Here is a 9,432-nt window from a genome sequence, read left to right on the forward strand (position 1 = left end):
CCACAGTCCTCCAATCAAGGCTTCCTCTACAGGTCTGCACGGGTGCTGCCCTCTGAGGGCTTATGCAGTCAGAGGGCCCCCCAGGAGCCATGCCTTGGACTTCAGAGGCTGCATAGCACTCTGAGCTCTGGCAAGCTGGCAAGCCCGTCCTTGGAGCTGGTGACTGGTAGTGTCTGCAGCACGGTGTCACATAGGTAACATCTGACCATCTCAAACAGATGCCGATACCTACAGCCCTGTCTTGGTGATTTCCTGAGAGATTGTCAGGAATCGTCATTCCCTCCCACAAAGAAAGATGGACAGACAAACTGTAGGTTGTAAATGGAGGTAGGTTGTAAGCCTGGATGAAATGTGCCCAACGTGAAACCCAAGTAACTTGAGTATCCCAAGTTAGACCAAAATCATTGGCTACAAATGAACAATTTTCACGTTTCAAATAGAATTTTTGAAGATCTGCCCAAACTAGAAGGGTCGTTCTGCACACTGAGAGACAGAAAGTGGTTCCCCACACCCCTTTATAACACAGAATGCTTACCTGTTGCCCACATTGCTCTTCGCCTGCAGTCACAAGGGGAGGAGTGCTCCGTTGTGTGAGCAGTTGCCAGCTGTGACCAAGGCTCACCTGCTTGGACAGAGAAAGTAACTGAAAATTCCGGGACTTACCCTGGCAGGATCAAGAGGCTCAGTTGATGTTCCCGTCACTCAACTCTGCTGAACTACGTGGGTGTCATTCTTGGGCAAGCCCCACCCTGGAGCGATCCAGGCTTACAACCTACCTGCCTGCCAGCTGCAGTGGTCGCGTTCTCCTCCACTGGTTCATGTGCCAGTCCAAAGCCAGTCATTATGCCATGGGAATGTAGGGCTCTGATTAGCCAGGTCTGAGCCACATGCCTATCCTGGAACTAAGGAGGTTTCTCCCTACCTGCACCATACCGTCTGAGCATGGAGAGGGGCAGTTCTCTGAAGGGGCGCAGAGGAAGGGGTGGATGGGAGCTGGAGACTAAGAATACCTATTATGTAAGGTAACTTGTAGTCTGTATAGAAAGATAAACCCCTTTGGCACTTGATTCTTGGTAATAAATTTCTTGGAACACACTTCATAGTGGAGACACTGGTTGGAAGCCATTGTTCTGGAATCTAGCAGGAGGCCCTGGAGCACCTTGAGAGGAAGTCTGTGGATGGAGGTTAGACCTATTTGATGGCTGGGCCTGATGGAAATTTGGTACCTGTATACATTGTGAAAGGATTCCCACCATCTAGTTACTTAACATCCATCACCTCACGCATTTATCTTTTTTTCTATTTAATCTGAGAACATTTAAGTTCCACTTTCTCAGCAGATTTTAGTTATGTAATACAGTGTTGCCAACTATAATCACCGTGTGTTGTACAGTAGAGCCTCAGACCTTATTCATCTTATACCTGAAGAGTTTGTACACTTTTACCAACCTCTCCCTATTTCCCCCACCCCCCAGCCCCTGGTAACCAATTTTCTACTCTCTGTTTCTAAGGGTTTTACTTTGTTTTGTTTTGTTTTGTTTTTGGATTCCACATATAAGTGGTGGCATTGCAGTATTTGTCTCTGTCTGGCTTATCTCATTTAGCATAATGCCCTCAAGGTCCATCTATGTTTTTGCAAAAGGCAGGATTTCCTTCTGTCTCATGGCTGACATACTCCACTATAGATCTATATATACATATCTGTGTATGTGTATATACTATATGTATATATACCTATATACACCACAACTTCTTTATCCATTCAGGGCAAATGGTACTTTCGAAGGTGGACTTGGCACATTGTTTTCCAGATACTTGTGTTATCCTCCCCACAACTAGACAATGCTTTTCACTTTTTTGCTCTTCTAGCCGTCTTCTTCCCATTACCATTTAGCTGAGTATATGCCAGTATACATAGCAGTATATGCCAGCTGTAGATATCTAACTAGTTATCAATTTACATGGAAAACTAACACCTAGAAATTAGGAAGCCAAGGCCAAGTGTTTAACATTCTTTTAGATCCATTGCTCAATTTTAATACCCAGAGCATGTAGATTCTTATTTTCTTGGCTGCTTCTAGAAGCTTCCTGGATGTCGAAGCAACATGCCCCACTGAGGTTTCTAACACTGATTACTCCAGAGGGATTTTTTCCTAGGTGCTCATCCCACCCACCTACAGTGCTGTGGGGATCTGGGCTCTGGGTGATGACAGGACCCCCAGAATTGCCCTTGGTGGCATAGAAAACTGACCATAAAGTCTGGAAGTGTGGTGGCGTGCGAGAAACCTGGCTTCAGATCCCAGCTATGCCGCCTGCCAACTGGGTATGCGCCTACTTATGCCCTAAGGTCAGGTGTAAGGATTGGAAAACCTTTATTTAAGAAGCCTATGACAGTGACTGGAATGTTACCGACACATCACGGACACCAAGTTCAGAAGTCTCAGAAGTGGAGGTAGTGTTGGGAGGCCAGTTCAGTTTGCTAAGGTCACTCGTTCATCTTATTCCAACATTTTTTCTCCCCAGATAGCAATCAGGAGGATCACGAATGTAAAATAATTTAATGCAATCAATTAAAAAATTATTAGAAATGTCTACTAAGTGCCAGGCTCTGTCAGTAGAGGACTGAGCAAAGCACCCTGAGTACACAATGCTAAGTGCTATGAAGGACAGGGAGGGTAAGATGATGGGCCTGACAGGAGCAGGGTAGAGGACACAACATCAGAGGGGCTCAGGGGAAGTTCGTCTAAAGAGGTAACATTTCAGCAGACATCTAAACAGCAGGAGGGAGTCCGCCCTGTGGGGATTTGGCAAAACAGCATTAGTCCAGGCAACTGGAGCCAGTGCAGAGGCTCTGAGGCAAGAACAGTCTTGCCTGGTCACGGGTCAGCACGGAGGCCAGTGGGCTGGAGGAGAGTGAGCCGAGGGAGGGTGGTGGTGATGAGGTCAGAGGGGCCAGACCGCGGAGACTCAGAGCTGCAGGTGTAATTCAGCACCTTCGTTGTACACATGAGAAGGAAGAGCCAAGAGAGTGAGAGAGACTTGCCCAAGGCCACAAGCAAGTCCAAGTTAATCGAGTTCTACCACCTAAACCGGGGCCACCATGTGACTCAACACCAGCAAGCGCTGCTCACGCACCACAGCCCCTGGGGTTATGCACCATGTAGAGCTGCACGGTCCACTTCCTTCTCATCGCACATCAATACCACACTTCCCTTCTCTTTTCTTCATTTTTTGTGTGTGTGTAAAATGTGTTTATTGGGATGGTTTCCCGCTCTTCTTGATTGGGGTACTACAGTGCTGCCTCCTTCTGTAAGCCTTGCTTTTCCTCCTGTGGGCTGGCAGCCCACACACAGAACTACCATTTGCGCTTGGCTAGAGACGGCGGTGATTTTATAGCATTCTGGGCATTTCACATCCATGAAGTAGGAATTTGGGCTCCGCACGTCGCTTCTTGTGTATCCTCTTCTCTTCTGGAGAGGAATGAGGTACATCCTTTGCGGAGGTCGTCACCACCAGAAAGGTCACTCCCCTTTTCAAAGGAAGGGGTCTTCCTTATGAGTACCAGCTGCCATTTGGAGCACATACGAACTCATGTTCCATGTTCATGAAGGGGAAAATGACTGCTTTCTTCCCCCGAGTTGTGCCTGTGGAAAGAACACAGAGTCCGAAATCAAATACTCAAGGTTCAGCTCTCTCATCCCATGTTTAGTGAACTTTGGCAAGCCTCTCACCCTTTCTGGGCCTCAATTCCTCCCCTGAAGGGAAACGCAGGGAGCCGGCATCCACGCTTCTTGCGGAGAGAGCACACCTAAACTCACAGTCTTGTCAACACCAGGTGGCGCTGCGCTCTTTGTTTTCCAACTTTTCTTGGTTTGCCCTCACTGTATTAACGTTGGCCTGCAAAGTTGGTGTCATTTATTTCCTTAAATCCAAACAGTTTGTGGAACTCTAACCCAACAATATCTATTGCTGCCAGTAGCAAAGAAGGAAAGAAAACAACGTGCCGTCTGGTCCCCAGGGAGCAGCTTGTAAGGTAAAAGGCCCTTCTGATTGTGCCCACATCCTGTTGACCTAAAATGAGGTTGTTGACAAGGCCGCACTCCAGACAAGATGACTTTTGTCAGCACTCCGACCTGTGCATGCAGGCGACCGGTGGTCAGATAGAGCTTTGTCGGGGTTTGAGGCCAGACGCCACCAGTCTGTTAAGCAGATACTTTCACCTACTCACAGCCTCAGTGTCTTCATCCGTGCAATGTCCTTTCAGCTTAAACATTGTGTGTTGGGGGGAAGGCCTGGGAGCATTCTGTTGCTGATGAAAAGAGCCTAAGTTTGGAGTTCTTGAAAAACTCTTGGTTACAGTATCTGAAAGCCAACAATTGTATGTGCGAGGTAAAGAATGCAGATTTGGAGTCCAGAAGCCTTGTGATCCTATCCCAGCCCCACAACTTACTAGTTGAATAACAGACCCAGTGTCTCTGATCCTCAGTTTCCTCCTGCATAAAATGAGGGTAGTGGCAGTGCCCAGCGCATGAAGAAGGGCTGAGGCTTAGGTGACGTCCATACAGGGTGTAGCTCAGGGCCTGCTGGGCAGCAGGAGCTCGGCTCATCTCTGTTTCCCTTAAGTAAACCAGTGGCTCCACACAGTGCTTCAGGTCTCCTAGCTGCCTTCCAGGCCTCTGTGGTTGGTCCAGAGTCCGAAAGGACCACTCGTAAATGTTTATCTGTCTTTATAACAAGGATCAAAGACATTCTTTATGAATTCATGGTTTCTTTCTTACTGAGTCTACTACAACATTTTAAAAAATAATCTCATTGATCTCTTCTTGCATTGTTTTTTCTTTATGGCTTTTCCAGGCTGAGGATTGCTAGAAACTGGGTTGGATAAAAGCTAGTCATGATAAAGTTTTGGAAATCAGATGAGGGGGACAAGGGGGCTTCCCCTTTGCAGGGCTCGACCCTCCCTCTGCTTGGTTCTCGGCAACGTTTCTTTCAGTTCAACTTTAGGGTACAAGAGAAATGAGTGGAACCAGCTCGGTGAACAAGGTCACCCAACAATATCACGAGATAATGACATCACTGTCAACTCCTGCCCAGGAAAAACCCAGGGCTCAAATAACCGAGGGAAAGGGCAGGTCATCTTCATGCAGGTCGACAGAGCTGGTTGCAGGCCATCGTCAAGTATCGGCCTGGGAGTGTTGCTAAAAATTACCCAGGGGCCACACCTGCCTCTGCTCAGTTTGCCGGGGGCAGCCTTGCTGCCCTCGCATGCTCAGGACAATAGAGTATCACCAACAGGGTTTTTTTTCCATTTCCTAGAAGAAAGGTTACCAACTGCCAGAATCAAAATAGAATGTGAATCGTGTCACAGGAATCCTGGCCGATCCAAGCACACTCACTTTGCGCAATGGCCTGGAGGGAGTAGAGCAGATAAGCAAAATCTCAGAGTTATTATCACTGTTGGAATTGAGTCGTAGAAGGACTGTAGTGGGCCTCTCTCTCCAGGCTCGTGCTGCTTCTGCAATGCTGCATGTCAAATGACTCATGTTTTCAGTGCCAGTGACACTGTGAGGGACGCTGTCACCTAGGCGAACGTGGTGCCAAAACTTTCACATGAAGAATCCTTTCGTTAAAGGGAGTGGTCCCCGACTTTATCCATTTCCCAAGTTCATGGTTTTATATATTTTCTTTTTCTTTTCCATTCTTGTCTTAAATTCTTTATTATTCTTAATAGTATGATATAGTTTTCCATATGGTACTGAAATACCCATGGTAACTTTCCTGAAGAACAAATAAAAATTAACAAATGGAAGAATTCAGTGCTTTCCAGATTTGTCTTTCAGATATATGATGAATATTATCTTTTTTTAAATTGTGGTAAAAACACATATAAAATTTACCATCTTAACCACTTTTAAGGGAATGGTTTGGTAGCATTAAGCATATTCACATTGTTGTGCAACATACATTGTTTTCTTATTAAAGCAAAGTACTCCTGCATGTCTTTATCAATAATTAGAGATTCCTCCTATCCACTAGGTCCTTCTCCTGTGACATAATACTTTATTACTATGCCTAAACTTACTTTTCAAGGATTTCAGAGCTTTGGAAAGTAATTCTAAACAAAATCAATGGGCAATACTTAAAGTATGGGGAGCACTGAGAGAAGGAGGTGAAGCTATTTCATCCTTTATTCGTCACAATGGAAACTCATTGGGTAGAAAGCTCCTGGACCGGCAGGAGGAGAGCTGGCCTTGAGACTGTCGGGTGAGGCTCATGGTTAGGGCATTCAGGTCATGTCATCCTTGCTTAAAGCCTCCAGTGGCTTCCCATCTCACCAGAGTAGCCTGTACACGTCCAAGCCGTCTCATTCCCTCCTGATCCCATCCCCGCCCTCTACCTCACCTCCTTCTGCCCTACCACCCTGGCCTTCTTGTTGGCTCTTGAAAATGTCAAGCTCAGTCCTCTTAAAGGCCTTTGCTTTGCTCCTACCTCTTCCAGGAACAATCTTCTCTACGTGTGCTGAGCGATAGAACCACTTATAGAGTTCACAACATTCTCAATGCCTGGGTCACATCCTATACCAATCAAATCATGATCTCTGGGGCCTTAAGGATAAGTATTTAAAAAAAAAAAAACTACTCCCTGGGAATTCCAATGTGTAGCTGCATTTGAGAACCAATGTCCTTTATCAGTGTTCTCAAAGTGTGGTCCCAGATCAGCAATAGCAACATCACCTGAGAACTTGGTAGAAACGCAGATTGTTAGTCCCCACCCTAAGCTTACTGAATGAGAGACTTTGAGAGTAGAGCCCAGGAATACGTATTTTAACAAACCCTCCAGATGATCTCGATGCACGCCTAAGTTTGAGAAACATTATCCTTCCTTGGTGCTCAAGATGTGGCTTGTGGACCAGCAATGTCAGCATCACCTGGAAGCTTGTTAGAAAAACAGAACCTGTTACCATCCCAGCTGTTAAAGCCAACCAACTGAATCAGAGTCTGCACTTTAACAGCATCCTCTGTGACTGATGTGCACATTGAAGTTTGAGCTTTCCCGCTCTGTCCTCTGAGACAGCCTAGAGGCAATAACACCCTGGGAGCAGGAATCCACTTGGCACCTCGATTTTGGATTCTGAATATCTTTTAACACCAAAAGGAACTGGGCTCATTGGAGAAAAAGCTGATTCTAGGGCCAGTGCAGGGAAAGTGGAAGATGAGCCTGAAACATCTTGTGCCAGAAAGCAAGGAAATGCTTGAAAAGCTATGGGGACGTGTCAAAAGGACACAGGGGCTACATTTTAAAGGGGCTTTCACTGGTCAAATCTGAGATGAATTTGATAGTAGTGGATTATAACCTATTGAATAAAAAACCGATGGATTCATATGTAAAGAAGTAAATGATTGTATAAATAAGAGAGAAGGAAAAACTATTCCTTGCAGTAGGATGCCAACTAGTAAGTATAGAAGGAAAGATGGAGTGAGAAAAGTTGTCCGTGAACGCTAAAACTAATGGGTGAAAGTTTGAGGAACAGGGTATTTATATTCTAAAAGTACTTCCCCACAAATGACTTATTAGTTACAAAGGGGAAAGTAGGAAGTTTACAGAGGAGAAACCTGGCAGAGACCACCTTCACCCAACAATCAAAGTTAGCATCACCCACAGTGGGAGACCAGCACCACGTGCCTCCTGCTGTGATGCACTGAGAAGGACACAGCATCATGTCTTGGCATTCCTGCCATACAGGCATCACCTGAATCTACTCCTCAGGAAGCATCGGGAAACCCAGATAGGGGAATGTTCCACAAAATAACTGGCCTGCGCTCTTAAAAGATCTCAAGGTCGAGAAAGACAAACAACAGCTAAGGAATTGTTCCAGATTAGAGGAGACTAAAGAGACATGAGGACTAAACGTAATATGTGATCCGGGACCTGGAAAAATATGTGTAATTTTAAAAGGTTATTGTTGGAGCAATTGACAAATTTAATTATGGACTGTGTTCTTATTTGAGGAAATACACACAAATATAGGGTAATGGGGCAATATATTTGCATCATGTACTCTCAAATGGTTCTGAAAAAAGTATGTGTGCATGAGTGTGTGTATGTGTATAATATGTATATTATATATTTATATACATAAAGACAGGAAAGAGAATGGGGCAAACATAAACAGTTGGTGAATCTAGAAGATGAGAGTTCTTTGTACTATTTTGAACTTTTCTATAAGTTTGAAATTATATCAAAATAAAAGTCATGCCCCCCTCTCCTTGGAAAAAGCCCTTTGAGAACAAACATCAAAACAAACCAAGGAAGAAGCAGTGTTCCAGAGCACTCTTGCTTCCAAGTTAGTATGGCTCTGTCCTTCCAGTCATTCAGGTCTCTGCTCCTCTGTCATCTCCTCAGAGAGGCCCTAGCTGGTCACCCCATCTAACGTAGCACCCCCACCACTGTCGGACCCTCTCACACTACCTGTGTTCTTATTCTCATAGCACTTTCTTAGTATGCGAAATTACTCATGTAGTTATTTGTCTGCTCATTCACTGTCTCCTCCCACTAGAATGTAAACTTCATAATCATAGAGACTTTCTGTCTTGATATATGGCCCAGCACAGTGCATAACATCTATGAGGCAGCTCAGTTCTATAAGTGAAGTGAATGAACAAACAAACAGATCCACAGAGTGAGTCTCAGCTTTCCCAAGTGCAGACAAGTGGCCCTACAGTGCACCGCAGACTCCTGCTCAGCCCTGACGCTGATGGAAAGAGTCTGGCTATGGAAGCACTATTGTTTAAGGGGCACCTAAGATGTCCTAGGCTTTTATGTACAATCTCTCATTTAATCTTCACAGTGATCCTGCAGCACTGGTGACGATCCCCTTATTTCATCCATTCATTTAGCAGATACTACTGAGTGCCTGTTATCTCCGAGGCACCAAGACAACACTAATTAACATGACAGACACAGCCCCCACCCCCATGGAGCCTGCCAGGTTAGCAAGAGCTGGCTGAGAAGACCATGACTCAGAAAGCTTGCCCAACTTGCTGAAGTCACACAGCAAGCACAAGGCAGAGCTGGGCAGGTAACTAACAACTCAGCGCAAACATGCGCTCCCACTGCTCTGAGAAGCTGCCTCAAAGGAGGGAGGCTGCTGGGAGTCGGCCTCACAGAGCTGTCCCACCACCTGCATCCCGTGACCTCGACATTATTCCTCCTTGTGCCCCTTTCCTTGGCAGAAAAGCAGCACGTGCTCTATCTCAGCCATTTCTGATTACGTTTCTGATTATTCCACGGCCTCTCGGTCCCATTTACTTCAGATAAGCAGGAGGCTGTTCTGCTTCATTGGGCAAAGGTTAAGTTCAATTCAACCTGAGGAATTATCTAAGTTGGAGATGCAATCAAGTAAACTTGCCAGAAAAAGAACTGAAAAAGCAA

The sequence above is a fragment of the Equus caballus genome, chromosome 16 (genome assembly GCF_041296265.1).
Source record: "Equus caballus isolate H_3958 breed thoroughbred chromosome 16, TB-T2T, whole genome shotgun sequence".
Classification (NCBI taxonomy): domain Eukaryota; kingdom Metazoa; phylum Chordata; class Mammalia; order Perissodactyla; family Equidae; genus Equus; species Equus caballus.